The sequence below is a fragment of the Oncorhynchus gorbuscha genome, linkage group LG04 (genome assembly GCF_021184085.1).
Source record: "Oncorhynchus gorbuscha isolate QuinsamMale2020 ecotype Even-year linkage group LG04, OgorEven_v1.0, whole genome shotgun sequence".
Classification (NCBI taxonomy): Eukaryota; Metazoa; Chordata; class Actinopteri; order Salmoniformes; family Salmonidae; genus Oncorhynchus; species Oncorhynchus gorbuscha.
The window spans coordinates 26558367-26575119 of record NC_060176.1 but is presented as its reverse complement, the minus strand read 5'-3'; the positions used below and the strand labels follow the sequence as shown (position 1 = coordinate 26575119).

The 16753-nt window shown below is 40.8% G+C and overlaps 1 pseudogene; it reads left to right on the top strand.

Moving 5' to 3' along the window:
- Positions 1–980: 980 nt before the first annotated feature.
- Positions 981–4090, top strand: LOC124033168 (annotated as a pseudogene).
- Positions 4091–16753: the final 12663 nt, after the last annotated feature.

Below are 16753 nucleotides of genomic sequence, written 5' to 3'. Positions count from 1 at the left end.
ATGTACCTTTTTCGTAGGAAGAGTTTCTTCATGCGGGTGTGCAATGACACGCATTGTGCAAATAACTGAAGACACTCACTTACATTTTGTTTAAAAAACAAATTGGTTGTCTCTCACATGGTAGAGGTTTGATGTGATGACAACATAGTGTGCTCTTTTTCCATTCTGTGTTAACAAACTCCCATGGTCAAATAACATGCGTTTTCAAGCGTGAAACAACATGCTAGCATTATGCCACAGTTTCCATGAAAACAATACAAGAACAAAGCAAAACATCAAGGGTAGTATTTCCTAACATAAACCACCTTTTGGGAGTTTGCATAAGTCTCAACCTGCCAAAGGCCATCTGCCATGTCTGCTTAACGTTCACTGATACCTACGTGACCTGCAAACTAGACTGCAATAGAGTTTGTATATGATGTTAATGGCCAAGTTCTTAAGTGACTATGTAATGAGACCCCATTATTTGTTTTTGAAAATGTATATAGCTGCCAGTAAAACAGGATCAAAATCACGTACAATGGCCAACTTCACTGCATCAAAACTCAGCATCCTCAGGAACTTTGTTTCTTCTGTCCAAGTCCAAATATCAGACACCTGAGAAATCAAGTAGGTTACTATTCTGTCCTCTTACAAGTAAAAAATAAATAAAATACACATCTCATTACTGTGTGACCTGAGTGCACGTATTCCTTTACGCAAGCACTTATTACGTTTTCAATATTTGAGTTCAATGGCATCCTTACGTTATTGTACAGTTGGATAGTATTTCTTATTAATTACCAATGACATGTAGGCGTATGCAATATTATCACTCCCACTGTACATCAGAAAACCACACTCCCCATGTTTGAGAATTTTCTGTTTGTTTTTTATGCAAGACCTTGGTTGATTTGGTCAACATTTGCTGCTTTTTTGCAATTGACCAATATTTTGAGGAACAACAGCATCTGTCAGCCTACAGTATATAAACTGCACATCTATCATGTTCACAACAGACTGATCCTAGGCATCCTGCAGTCATTTACCATGGCACCCGTCTTTGTGCTGACCATTTTCATCGCTGTTCTCTGCTCAGTTCAAGGCCGATCTACAGGGGTAAGGATCTATCTGAGAATATTGGGAAAATCCTGTGCATGATGAATTATAGTTTTAAATACATTTGAACCTTGTGTTGCATATTCCTCCTGCTGTTGTCATACAGAAAGCTTCATTTGAAAGGAGTGAAGAGGACATGGAACTTGGTATGTTCATCCTGTCTTTATAAAAAAATTGAGTTGTTGACATTGTATCAAATTAAACCTGGTTTTATTAATCATTCATTGTTAGAATGTATAAGACATACAGTATCAGTCAGAAGTTTGGACACATCTACTTTTTCAAGGGTTTTTCTTTATTTTTGATGTCGTCACTATTATTTTTGTCACGTTCGGAGACCAAGGCGCAGCGTGATATGAATACATGTTACTTTTAATAAAGACGGACACTAAACAAACTATACAACATAACACTATAATATAAATGTGCCGACACAGGCAACTAGACATAGAGAATAACCCACGAAATACCCAAAGATGGCTGCCTAAATATGGTTCCCAATCAGAGACAACGATAAACAGCTGCCTCTAATTGAGAACCAATCTAGGCAACCATAGACATACATAAACACCTAGATAGTAAACAACCCCATAAACATACAAAACCCCTAGATAGTACAAAAACACATACATCACCCATGTCACACCCTGACCTAACCAAAACAATAAAGAAAACAAAGAATACTAAGGTCAGGGCGTAACAATTTTACAATGTAGAAAAGAGTCAAAATAAAGAAAAACGCTTGAATGAGTAGCTGTGTCCAAACGTTTGACGGGTACAATATATTATCTTATTGTAATATTAGTTATTAGGGACACAGTTGCATCTAAGAAATTGTTTTGATCCCATTCTGCAGACAGAACCAGCACGAAAAGCGTTGAGGAGGAGGATTTTTCTGCTTCAACGCTCATTGAGAAGGCCAACAGAAACCTTGGTACAGCAGCCTGTATATTCCTACTCTGCATTTAATGACACTGAGAATGAAACACAGATAATAACCTTCACTTGGTGTTGTTTTCTAGGGAAAAGACTTGGCGAGACACGAATCATTTTTGGGGACATTGCAGTAAATACTGGGTTCATTAACGCTGACCCCTGCACAGCTCGCACCTGCAAATGGCTGAAGTCCTCTGATGGGAACGTTTATGTGCCCTATGTGATCTCTAGCCCATACTGTAAATATTTTCTTTTCTGAAATAATTTTATTCTGAGCCTAATGGTTTTGTTGTACGATACTATATAGAGTGTGTGTGTGTGTGTGTGTGTATTGAGTTTCTGACTTTCTTATTGCTCCATTGAGCAGCGGACCGGGAGAGGTCCGTTATTGAAGGTGGGCTGCAAACCATTTCTGCATCAACCTGCGTCCAATTCCTTCCCCCGAACCAATCAGAAGGACTTTGTGGACATCCAGTCTCAGGCAGGGTATGACCACTGCACATTACATTACGAGACCTGGTATACTTGTCTTCTGCCACTCTTATTTACTTGGTGTTTACATGACAATTTACTTTACTGCTACAAAAAAAAAAAAATACTTTATTGCTTTTAGAAAGGACCTTTATGTCTTCCGTATACACTCTTGTTTGTAGCTGTTTCTCGTATATTGGACGCCAGCGAAATGGCCAGGTGGTGTCTCTGCATAGGAACGGATGTGTCCATCTGTCTGTGGTGCAGCATGAACTGCTGCACGCCTTGGGCTTCAACCACGAGCATTCGCGCAGTGACGGTGACAGCCATGTTCAAACCCTGGCTCTGAACATTTTGCCTGGTTCGTGCTTTCTACATCCATAGACGCTGAATTTATAATATACATTTTTTAATAATGTCGTAGGTGAATAATAAATACTATTGTTTACAAGATATGTAAATATTTGTCCTGACCATTTTGAGCAAGACATATTAGTAAAACTGTAATAACTTGAATGTAAACTTTAGTGTACTTCCATCTGATTATAACGATGCATTAGTATTTCATTATTCGTAGACATATGACATATGAAACACTGACATGGATTTATAAGCATGATAAGCTTTTCAATTAATACGCACTTATGACATTCATAATAGTCTGTAAAGCATTTATTTATAAGCGTGACAAATTCATGAAAGTTATTATACTGTGTAAGAACATGATTTATCATACATTTTCCATCATAGGAATGGAATACAATGTCAATAAGATCAACACGATAAACTTGGGGACTCCATATGACTATAATTCTGTCATGCAATACTCAAGGTAAGTTGAGGAAATGAATATAAAGGTTTTCTTTATAACAGCTGCAAAATGACATGGCCAAAATAAGACAAACATTTCCCCCTTTCATAGTCTACTCATGTCATCCTCTAATTTCAATTGATTGCGTGAGAGCTTTCTGCCATATGTTGTCTGGTTCCAGGTTTGCCTTCTCCAGGAACGAACAGCCCACCATTCTTCCAATCCCTGACAATAATGCAGTTATTGGCAGGGCAACTCAGATGAGCCCCATTGATATTCTGCGGATCAATCGTCTCTACAACTGCAGTAAGTGACATTTTAAGAAGACCTGTTTATCATCACTGCAAAGCATAAGAGTTGTGATTATTGTACCTGCCTGTAATCTTCACAATACCGTTGCTCCATCAATTTGAGATTTTTGGGAATATAGTATTTGAATTGAATTTAGTGATATTCTTTTTTTTATACTGTTATAAATGGGTGTACAGATTATTTTGTAAAGCCATCAACTCAAAAAGGCAGAAATACAGCATGTCAATTCTAATAATATTTTATTTTTCCGTTCTCTTTTATTAGGAAAGCAGCTGAACTGATTCGAGAAGTGCGATGGATCGCACTCAATGAATTGAGATGCAGATAACCATTTTTATTGTTCAAGTCTATCTTTACGTCCGTGTATCAGACCTGTTATGGCTTATCATAGATAGAACATTGGTGTGGCAAAGTACTGTAGTCTACTGAAACATTATCACAATAAACATGTGTAGCAACGTGTATTTGATAGCCCGTTCTACGTTTGTTATGGTTTATTTTTCTGATTGCAAAGGGTACAGTGATGGTTTTTGTCATATAACGTGCACAGGTGTGCAAGTGGATTAGTGGGTAAAACTACAACCTTTTTGTATTTTTTTTTTAGGGGAGTTAACAAGGCAATCTCACCAAAGCCTACAGTAATAATACATGTCCCAACTCCCACACTCACAGAATATCCTGTATTATACAGGACACGGCAAATTTAACATTCTGTTACTTTTGCAGTTTGGAAGTCTGAAACAATGACATGAGCTTAAATTCATTGTAGAGTGAGTGTCCAGTACAGTCAAGGATAATAGCCTATTTTCTTGTCTCTGTAATAGAGCTTAGATATGCTGTACTTATAGGCAGTATTGGGTAATCATCACGACACACATGAGAGAAGATTCAACACTTTGTTAAACATATTAAGTCAGTGCACGGTGGGTGTGATGACAAAAATATTCAACGTCCTCCACTGTTTCACCAACCAAAGGTATTACCTGTGTTTACATGATCTGGTAAGAGGTCATGTATTAGGAATGATTGAATAATGTACATTTGACCAGGGCATCAGGGTTTCAAAAGTGGGTCAAGACACATCATTAAAACCACCCTCTATTCATGGAACAGAACACCAATGCATCACACCCAAAACGTTTTAACCTCATGGCTTGGTTTTTGCTCTGACATGCACTGTCAACTTTGGGATCTTATATACTGTAGACAGGTGTGTGCCTTTCCAAATCATGTCCAATCAATTGAATTTACAACAGGTGGACTCCAATCAAGTTGTAGAAACAACTCAAGGATGATCAATGGAAACAGGCTGCACCTGTGCTCAATTTCGAGTCTCATAGCAAATGGTCTGAATACTTATGGAAATAAGGTATTTCTGTTTTTAACCACCTTTTGCGTTGTCATTTTGGGTTATTGTGTGTATACTGCTGTTTTTATCACGTAATCCTGTTCTCTCCAGTCTCTGTTTTCTAGGGTCTTCTGGTTTTGACCATTCTGCCTGCCCTGACCCTGAGCCTGCCTACTGTTCTGTACCTTACTGACTCTGCTCTGGATTACTGACCTCTGCCTGCCCTTAACCTGTCATTTGACTGTCCCCTGTTTTGTCAATAAACATCTGCAATTCGAAATGTCTGCGTCTGTGACTTATCCTAAGTACTGATACTAAAATGTTATTTGAGGGGACTTTTGGAGACTACCAACGTGAATTTGATTACAAAATCCAAAATCCATCAGTACATTTTTACACTTATAACACAACTGTCACACCTCAGTGTATACCTATGATTTCTGAACATGAACAAATGCAATGAATAAAACCAGAAGGAAAATCTAACATTAAATATGAGGCTTCATTAATTGAATTACTTATATGAATCCTGAAAAGGAAGAATGACACACACAGAAGGGGACACTTGTTTGGAAATCGTCAAGGTCAAACATATTTAGCCATGATATGATGTCATGGTACAAAATGTTAACATACACACATTGCATGTTTCACTCATGTTTCAAGGATTTCCTATAGAACTCCCACCTGATTTGCAGCAACCTCGACTCAAGTCAAAATGTCCTGACCTGTCAGCATATTTTTTTGTGCCCATATTCACTTATCTGGGGGTCCGTTATCTACTTGTATATGCCTGATGAAAGAGTATAAAAAACAAGCCTAGATGCTGCCATTTCACCCATTCCTTGTCAGAGCTCTGAGGTAAGCGCTGTGCTCAGTATTCATACTGCTTGTGTGTAAGCTGTAATGACTAACACTATGGCTGGTTTTAACGATTTTCCCTGTGTGTTTGTATTTATCCTACAGTCCTTTTGCTGCCATGATTGTGTTCAGCTTCACTGTGGGTCTCCTGGCTCTGATGCTGGTGTCCTCTGCCTGGGTTGAGAAACTGACTGAGGTGAGTGACACAGGATACGGAGCAACCGTGCCATAAGATCACTGCTATGCTAAACTCAATCAAAGAGTCAATGCATTTTCAAAGTAACATAGGGACCTACTGGGACACCAGTAACAGTGGGACCTTGAAAATACTTCAAACAATAAATGGTGAGCTCCAAAAGTTTTGTGACAGTGACTCATTTGTTGTTGTTTTGGCTCTGTACTGCAGCATTTTGGATTTGCAATTATACGACTATGAGGTTAAAGTGCAGACTGACAGCTTTAATCTGAGGGTATTTTCATCCATATCACAAATATTATACCCCTAAGACATGCTAACGTCTCACCATTGCAATAACATGAGGTTAGCATTATTGGGGGGTGTATGATATCTGTAACCTTCTCACTCATCACTATGCCCGAGTCATGCAGGATTATCCGTAATCACGGTAGCCTCCACATTAATGTAGAAGTTTTTAGAAACCTATTCTCCTCTTATTTAAAATAAAAGTAGCTCCAAAATGACAGATACATTTTTTACAATACATTTCTGCTGGGTACAGAAAAATGTGAAACACATCCATAACAAACTGTAAATGCATCCAACAAATGTGTCACACGCTTAATGTAGTCATTGCGTGCTAGGAATATGGGACCAAATACTTGGACATGATTTGGAAAGGCACACATCCCTCTGTATAAGGCCCCACAGTCGACAGCAAATGTCAGAGGAAAAACCAAGCCAAGAGGTTGAAGGAATTTTCCTCAGAGCTCCATGACAGGATTGTGTCGAGGAACAGATCTGGGGAAGGGTACCAAATCATTTATGCAGCATTGCATGTCCCCAAGAACACAGTAGCCTCCATCATTTTTAAATGTAAGAAGTTCCTAGAGCTGACTGCCCAGCCAAACTGAGTAATCGGGGGAGAAGAGCCTTGGTCAGGGAAGTGACCAAGTGACCATGTTCACTCTGACAGAGCCCCAGAGTTCCTCTATGAAGATGAGAGAACCTTCCAGAAGGAAACCATCTCTGTAGCTATCCAATCAGGCCTTTATGGTATTGTCCAGACGGAAGCCACTCCTCAGTAAAAGGCACATGACAGCCTGCCTGGAGTTTACCAAAAGGCAGAAAGACTCACAGACCATGATAAACAACATTCTCTGGTCTGATGAAACAAAGATTGAACTCTTTGGCCTGAATGTCAAGTGTCTGGAGGAATTCTGGCACCATCCCTACAGTGAAACATGGTGGTGGCAGCATCATGCTGTGGGGATTTCTTTCAGAAGCATGGACTGAGAAACGAGCCAGGATCGAGGGAAAGATGAACGGAGAAAAGTACAGAGAGATTCTTGATGAATACCTGCTCCAAAGTGCTGAGGATCTCAGACTGGTACAAAGGTTCACCTTCCAACAGGACAATGACCCTAAGCACACAGCCAAGACAACGCTAGAGTGGCTTCGGGACAAGTCTCTGAATGTCCTTGAGTGGCCCTGCCAGAGCCCGGAATTGAACCCGATCTAACATCTCTGGAGAGACCTTAAAATAGCTGTGCAGCAGTGCTCCCCATCCAACCTGACAGAGCTTGAGACAATATGCATGGAAGAATTGGAGAAACTCCCCAAATACAGGTGTGACAAGCTTGTAGTATCACACCCAAGAAGACCGTAATCAACATACATTTGCAAAAATGTTTTTCCTTTGTCATTATGGTGTATTGTGTGTAGATTGGTGAAGGAAAAAAACAATTTAATACATTTTAGAATAAGGCTGTAACGTAACAAAATGTGTAAAACGTCTCAGGGTCTGAATACTTTCTGAATGCACTGTAAGTGAATTTGTTCCAATACTTTATTGTCTCTTAAAATTGGGGTACTATGTACACAAAATGCTGTAATTTCTCAACAGTTCACCCAATATTTCCAAATAGGTAAGAACATAGTAAGAACCAAATGTAATATAATACATTGGGAAAACAATTTTAATTGCATAATCGTCATTCTATTTTTGGAATAGTGAGTATTCTAGCTAATTCAGACACATATGGGTGTGTCTTTATCTCCCCTTTTTAAGATTACAAGTCAGAATACAATTGACAGCAGATGAACTACACTGCTCAAAAAAATAAAGGGAACACTAAAATAACACATCCTAGATCTGAATTAATTAAATATTCTTATTAAATATTTATTATTAATTTTTTCTTTACATAGTTGAAGGTGCTGACAACAAAATCACACACAAATTATCAATGGAAATCAAATTTATCAACCCATGGAGGTCTGGATTTGGATTCACACTCAAAATTAAAGTGGAAAACCACACTATAGGCTGATCCAACTTTGATGTAATGTCCTTAAAACAAGTCAAAATGAGGCTCAGTAGTGTGTGTGGCCTCCACGTGCCTGTATGACCTCCCTACAATGCCTGGGCATGCTCCTGATGAGGTGGCGGATGGTCTCCTGAGGGATCTCCTCCCAGACCTGGACTAAAGCATCCGCCAACTCCTGGACAGTCTGTGGTGCAACGTGGCGTTGGTAGATGGAGCGAGACATGTCCGAGATGTGCTCAATTGGATTCAGGTGTGGGGAACGGGCGGGCCAGTCCATAGCATCAATGCCTTCCTCTTGCAGGAACTGCTGACACACTCCAGCCACATGAGGTCTAACATTGTCTTGCATTAGGAGGAACCCAGGGCCAACCGCACCAGCATATGGTCTCACAGGGGGTCTGAGGATCTCATCTCGGTACCTAATGGCAATCAGGCTACCTCTGGCGAGCACATGGAGGGCTGTGCCCCCCCCCCAAAGAAATGCCACCCCACACCATGACTGACCCACCGCCAAACCGGTCATGCTGGAGGATGTTGCAGGCAGCAGAACGTTCTCCACGGCGTCTCCAGACCCTGTCACGTCTGTCACATGTGCTCAGTGTGAACCTGCTTTCATCTGTGAAGAGCACAGGGCGCCAGTGGCGAATTTACCAATCTTGGTGTTTTCTGGCAAATGCCAAACGTCCTGCACGGTGTTGGGCTGTAAGCACAACCCCCACGGAGTCTGTTTCTGACCGTTTGAGCAGACACATGCACATTTGTGGCCTGCTGGAGGTCATTTTGCAGGGCTCTGGCAGTGCTTCTCCTGCTCCTCCTTGCACAAAGGCGGAGGTAGCGGTCCTGCTGCTGGGTTGTTGCCCTCCTACGGCCTCCTCCACGTCTGCTGATGTACTGGCCTGTCTCCTGGTAGCGCCTCCATGCTCTGGACACTACGCTGACAGACACAGCAAACCTTCTTGCCACAGCTCGCATTGATGTGCCATCCTGGATGAGCTGCACTACCTGAGCCACTTGTGTGGGTTGTAGACTCCGTCTCATGCTACCACTAGAGTGAAAGCACCGCCAGCATTCAAAAGTGACCAAAACATCAGCCAGGAAGCATAGGAACTGAGAAGTGGTCTGTGGTCACCACCTGCAGAACCACTCCTTTATTGGGGGTGTCTTGCTAATTGCCTATAATTTCCACCTGTTGTCTATTCCATTTGCACAACAGCATGTGAAATTTATTGTCAATCAGTGTTGCTTCCTAAGTGGACAGTTTGATTTCACAGAAGTGTGATTAACTTGGAGTTACATTGTGTTGTTTAAGTGTTCCCTTTATTTTTTTGAGCAGTGTATTTAAAAATACAACATTAAACCCATTAAGGATCGGCACCTTTTTTTCAATTTTCGCCTAAATGACATACCCAAATCTAACTGCCTGTAGCTCAGGCCCTGAAGCAAGGATATGCATTTTCTTGGTACCATTTGAAAGGAAACACTTTGAAGTTTCTGGAAATGTGAAAGGAACATAGGAGAATATAACACATTAGATCTGGTAAAAGATAATACAAAAAAATGCTTTATTATATTGTTGTCTGGATAGAGGAACTCTGCTTCGAGGCCAGCATCCCGGAGTCGCCTCTTCACTGTTGACGTTGGGTGTGATGCATTGGTGCTCTGTTACAGGAACAGAAGAGGTTGGTTTTATGTGTCTTGAACCACCTTTGAAACCCTGATGACCTGGCCAAATGTACATCCAGGACAGTATTACATAATTGTTCCTAATATATCACTCCTTACCAAATTCTATCAACCCACTTACCACTGCTATGTGGTAGTCTAAGTATGGTGAATGCTCTGGTGTGAAATAGTAAACGTAATACCTGAAGAGCTGACTCCGGGAAGCTGGCCTTCTAGGCAGAGTTCCTCTGTCCAGTGTCTGTGTTCTTTTGCCCATCTGAGATATGGCTTTTTTTCAACTCTGCCTAGAAGGCCAGCATACTATTTAATGAAGCTCCCAGTTGAGGACTTGTGAGGTGTCTGTTTCTCAAACTAGACACTCTAATGTACTTGTCCTCTTGCTCAATTGTGCACCGGGGCCTCCCATTCCTCTTTCTATTCTGGTTAGAGACAGTTTGCACTATTCTGTGAAGGGAGAAGTACACATCTTCAGTTTCTTGTCAATTTCTCACATGGGATAGCCTTCATTTCTCAGAATAAGAACAGAATGACAAGTTCAGAAGAAAGTATGTTGTTTCTGGCCATTTTGAGCCTGTAATCGAACCCACAAATGCTTATGCTCCAGATAATTAATTAGTCTAAAGGACAGTTTTATTGCTTATTTAATCAGGACAACAGTTTTCAGCTGTGCTAGCATAATTGCAAAAGAGTTTTCCAATGATCAATTAGCCTTTTAAAATGATAAACTTGGATTAGCTAACACAACGTGCTATTGGAACACAGGGGTGATGGTTGCTGACAATGGGCCTCTGTACGCCTATGTAGATATTCCATTCATAATCAGCAGTTTCCAGCTACAATAGTAATTTACAACATTAACAATGTCTACACTGTATTTCTGATCAATTTGATGTTATTTTAATTGGACAGAAAATTCAGTTTTCTTTCAAAAACAAGGACATTGCTAAGTGACCCCAAACTTTTGAACATTAGTGTATGTCGTTATGACTACCCAATACTGCCTATAAGTACAGTATGTCTAAGCTCTGAGTGAACTCTCAAATCATCTATAAATGATTTATCCACATACAGAGGGAAGAACAAGTATTTGATACACTGCCGATTTTGCAGGTTTTCCTACTTACAAAGCATGTATTTTTTTTATCATAGGTACAGTTCAACTGTGAGAGAAATCCAGAAAAAATCCAGAAAATCACATCGTATGATTTTTAAGTAATTAATTAGCATTTTATTGCATGACATAAGTATTTGATACATCAGAAAAGCAGAACTTAATATTTGGTACAGAAACCTTTGTTTGCAATTACAGAGATCATACATTTCCTGTAGTTCTTGACCAGGTTTGCACACACTGCAGCAGGGATTTTGTCCCACTCCTCCATACAGACCTTCTCCAGATCCTTCAGGTTTCGAGGCTGTCGCTGGGCAATACGGACTTTCAGCTCCCTCCAAAGATTTTCTATTGGGTTCAGGTCTGGAGACTGGCTAGGCCACTCCAGGACCTTGAGATGCTTCTTACGGAGCCACTCCTTAGTTGCCCTGGCTGTGTGTTTCGGGTCGTTGTCATGCTGGAAGACTCAGCCGCGACCCATCGTCAATGCTCTTACTGAGGGAAGGAGGTTGTTGGCCAAGATCTTGCAATACATGGCCCCGTCCATCCTCTCCTCAATACGGTGCAGTCGTCCTGTCCCCTTTGCAGAAAAGCATCCCCAAAGAATGATGTTTCCACCTCAGTGCTTAATGGTTGGGATGGTGTTCTTGGGGTTGTACTCATCCTTATTCTTCCTCCAAACACGGCGAGTGGAGTTTAGACCAAATAGCTATATATTTGTCTCATCAGACCACATGACCTTCTCCCATTCCTCCTCTGGATTATCCAGATGGTCATTGGCAAACTTCAGACGGGCCTGGATATGCGCTGGCTTGAGCAGGGGGACCTTGCGTGCTCTGCAGGATTTTAATCCATGACAGCGTAGTGTGTTACTAATGGTTTTCTTTGAGACTGTGGTCCCAGCTCTCTCTAGGTCATTAACCAGGTCCTGCCGTGTAGTTCTGGGCTGATCCCTCACCTTCGTCATGTTCATTGATGCCCCACGAGGGGAGATCTTGCATGGAGCCCCAGACCGAGGATGATTGACCGTCATCTTGAACTTCTTCCATTTTCTAATAATTGCGCAAACAGTTGTTGCCTTCTCACCAAGCTGCTTGCCTATTGTCCTGTAGCCCATCTCAGCCTTGTGCAGGTCTACAATTTTATGTCTGATGTCCTTACACAACTCTCTGGTCTTGGCCATTGTGGAGAGGTTGGAGTCTGTTTGATTGAGTGTGTGGACAGGTGTCTTTTATACAGGTAACGGACAGGTGCAGTTAATACAGGTAATGAGTGGAGAACAGGAGGGCTTCTTAAAGAAAAACTAACGGGTCTGTGAGAGCCGGAATTCTTACTGGTTGGTAGGTGATCAAATACTTATGTCATGCAATAAAATGCAAATTAATTACTTAAAAATCATACAATGTGATTTTCTGGATTTTTGTTTTAAATTCCGTCTCTCACAGTTGAACTGTACCTATGATAGAAAGTGCAGACCTCTACATGCTTTGTAAGTAAGAAAACCTGCAAAATCGGCAGTGTCTCAAATACTTGTTCTCCCCACTGTATATAACTGCTAAAAGTATACCTTATTTTAAAGTGACAGACCTACAAACATGTATGACTGAGTTATTAACATTTATAACTGCAAAATTGTACCATATTGTAAAGTGGCAATCCACTGACTATTTTTTTTTGTAACAGTATTTTTATTGAAATTTCACAATTTTCACCCATATTAAGAGATACAGAGACAAAGCACACAGAACAAAAAGAAAAACAGCCCCCACTTACCCATATCTACGTGCATATATATATACACACACACACACACACACACACACACACACACACACACACACACACACACACACACACACACACACACACACACACACACACACACACACACACACACACACACACACACACACACACACACACACACACACACACATACATACATACATACATACATACATACATACATACATACATACATACATACATACATACATACATACATACATACATACATACATACATACATACATACATACATATACCCATGCATATACACACACCCATGCATACATACACGCACGCACGCACGCACCCACCTATACATACGTACACCATTTCTCTTCCCGCTCTGTGCCTCTCTCACCCCATCACCATCATTGCGTCTCTCAATACATACATTTTAAACAAACTTACAAACAGAAAGTAAACAAAAAAGCTCAGTTTAAACCAAGAGGTTAGGTTCCACACATGGAACGTACAGTGTAGTTCTGAAATACATAGATCCCCGCCATTCTAAGAGAAACCTTGCAGCATAATAGTTGATACCTCAGGTTCTAGATAATTTAGATAAGGTTCCCATACTTTGTAGAACTGGTCTGTTTTAGAATGCAATGTACATGTCAGATATTCCAGAGGCACCCATTCAAATAGTATCTTATGCCAGTCTTTAATAGAAGGAACCTTATCACTAATCCACTGTAAAAGGATGTTTTTCCTCGCTGCGAAGGTAAGGATGTTGTAAAGCCTCCTTTTACAGACAGAAGTAACATGCCTACTAGGGAGACCCAACAGTAAAGAAACTGGGTCCAATTCTAGATCAACCCCTAGGATCTTTTCAATTTCTTGCAGGACACCAGACCAGTATCTTTGTATTTTGGTACATGACCATAAACAATGTGTTAGGGTGCCTGTATCAGTTTTGCATTTGAGACACTGAGGGGAAGAGGAAGTGGGGCTAAAAGCATGTCTGCGATTTGGGGATATATGCAATCTGTGTATTATTCTTAATTGGATTGCTCTAGTACGGTTACATATAGATATTGTTTTTGCATATCTCCAAATGTCCTCCCACATCTCTTCGTCAATAGTAACAGACAATTCTTTCTCCCACACTTGTTTCACCCTCTGTGTGTTGACAGCAGAAAAGGACCTTAAAGTATCATAAAACAGACTTACAGACATCTTCCTTTGTGGGAAAAAAAGCATTCTTTCAATGACAGACACATCAGGGTTACCAATTAAGGTGGTGCTCTCCAGAATATAATGTCTTACTTGTAGGAAGCGGAAAAAGTCCTGCTTTGGGAGTCGATATTTCTCGACCATCTGCTCAAATGACAACAACATCTTATCAGCAAATAAGTCGTTTAGCCTGCGTATGCCCTTATTAAGCCATAAGTTAAAGCCAGCATCCAGCAATCCTGGGCTGAAATCTGGGTTGTTAAGAATTGGGGTAAGAGCAGAGGTTAGTTTGGACCTTCCCAGGAAGCGTTGAACTGACCTCCATACTTTGAGTGTGTTAAGTGTAACTGGATTATTGCAGTGTTCTTCTACAGACTTGAAACTTCTGAAAAATAAAAGATCCTGTAAGGGGTATTTTGAAAGAGAAGTCTCAATGTCTAACCAAATAGAGGAGTCATCATTTGTGATCCAGTCAGAAATATAACAAAGGTGGGCACACCATTGATAGAACTTGATATTGGGCAGGTCCAAGCCGCCCATAGAACTTGGCAGCTGCAATATTGCCATCTTAAGTCTTGGCTTGCGCTTACTCCATATAAAGGAACTTAGCCATCCATTTACATCCTTTATTACCTTATTGGAGAGTAATACTGGGATCATTTGGATTGGGTAAAGTAGTCTGGGTAAAACGTTCATTTTCAAGAGGGATATTCTACCCAACCAAGAAATGGGGAGGGAGTTCCAGCGCTCCAGATCCTGTCTTATTGTATCAAACAAAGGAACAAAATTGGCTTTGTACATTAGCTGGAATTTAGGAGTTACAAATATACCCAGATACCTGAAACCTGAGGGAGACCATTTAAAAGGGAAGGGGGAGAAGTATTAGGTACAGAATGCAGGCTACCAAGTGGCATAGCCTCTGACTTAGTAAGGTTAATCTTGTAGCCTGAGAATCCGCTGAATAATTCAATAATATTAATAAGAGGTGTAATTGAAGTCTCGGGACTAGAGATGAATATCAGGACATCATCAGCATACAAGCTTATTTTATGGTGAACATCACCAATGAGCAGCCCCTGTATAGCAGGCGTTACCCTGATGGCCTCGGCTAGTGGTTCCATAACGAGTGCAAAGAGGAGGGGGATAAAGGACAGCCCTGTCTGGTACCTCTGTGTATAGGGAAGCTATTTGACCGTAGCCCATTAGTAAGGACAGCAGCCTGAGGATCATCATATAAAACTTTCACCCATTTTATAAAGTTGTCCCCCAGACCAAATTTATTTAGAGCAAATAATAGGTAAGACCACTCCACACGATCAAATGCCTTCTCAGCATCTAGGGAGAGCACAAGACCATCCACAGCACCTTGTTGGTAGGCTTGAATTACATTAAGAAGCCGCCTGACGTTGTTGCATGACTTACGGCCCCTAATGAAGCCAGTTTGGTCTCCTTTCACAATTAGTGGCAATGAGTCCTCTAATCTTGTGGCTAGAATTTTAGAAAGCAATTTTCTATCCACATTCAGAAGGGAAATTGGTCTGTACGAGGAACAAGACTCTGGACATTTTCCCTTTTTGAGAATAAGTGAAATGTTGGCTTCTCTCAGCGTTTGAGGGAGTTGGTCATTTGAAAATGAGTGGTTAAACATATCACACAATGGCTCAAGGATCAGGCCATGGAACTCTTTATAGAACTCACTACAAAACCCATCTGGTCCTGGGGCCTTACCATTTTGCAGATTCTTAATTGCGAACATTATCTCTTCCTTGGTAATAGGGGCATTGAGGAGGGACCTCTGTTCTTCGGAGATAGTAGGGAGCTCAATCTTACCAAAGAAGTTCTCCATTAATTTGGGTGCATCTTTTGGCAGTTCTGAGGCATAAAGGTTTGTATAAAATTTCTTAAATGAGTCACTTATCAATTTATTTTCATATAAATGATTACCATCAGAATCAGTAATAGTAGCAATTGACTGAGAGTCAGCCCTCTTTTTAGCTAGGTATGCCAAGTACTTTCCTGGCTTATCGCCATGTTCATATAGCTTTTGCCTGACAAATCTCATTTTCTTTTCAGCGTCCTGTGTTAGGAGAGAGTCTAACGTTGATCTAATGACTGATATTTCCTTTAATAGGGCAGGAGTGGGCGTTTTAATGTAGTCCTTCTCTTTAGTTCCTAATTCACCCTCTAACATTTTTTGCTTTTCCCGCTTTTTCCGTCTCTTAGTCGCTGTGTATGACATAATCAGACCCCTGGCATACGCTTTACAGGTCTCCCAAAGGAGCGAGGGGTTATCTGTTGATTGAGAGTTAATAGAGAAAAATGCTTTAAACTCTGTTATAAAATATGATGTGAATGTATGGTCTTTAAGAATGGTTGTGTTCAACCTCCAATGTCTTGACCGATTGAATGCCCCGTTGAGTTTTATGTCCAGGATCACCTCAGCATGATCAGATATGACTATGCTTCCTATCCTAGCAGATAAAACAGACTGCAAAGACGTCCTGGGCATAAAAAAATAGTCTATTCTAGTCTGACATCCATGAGGTGCAGAGAAAAAAGTGAACTCTCTGTTGGAGGGATGGAAAGCTCTCCAGACATCCGCATACCCCAGATCATCACAAATAGCTGTAAGTGACTTTGCTTGAGGAGAGAG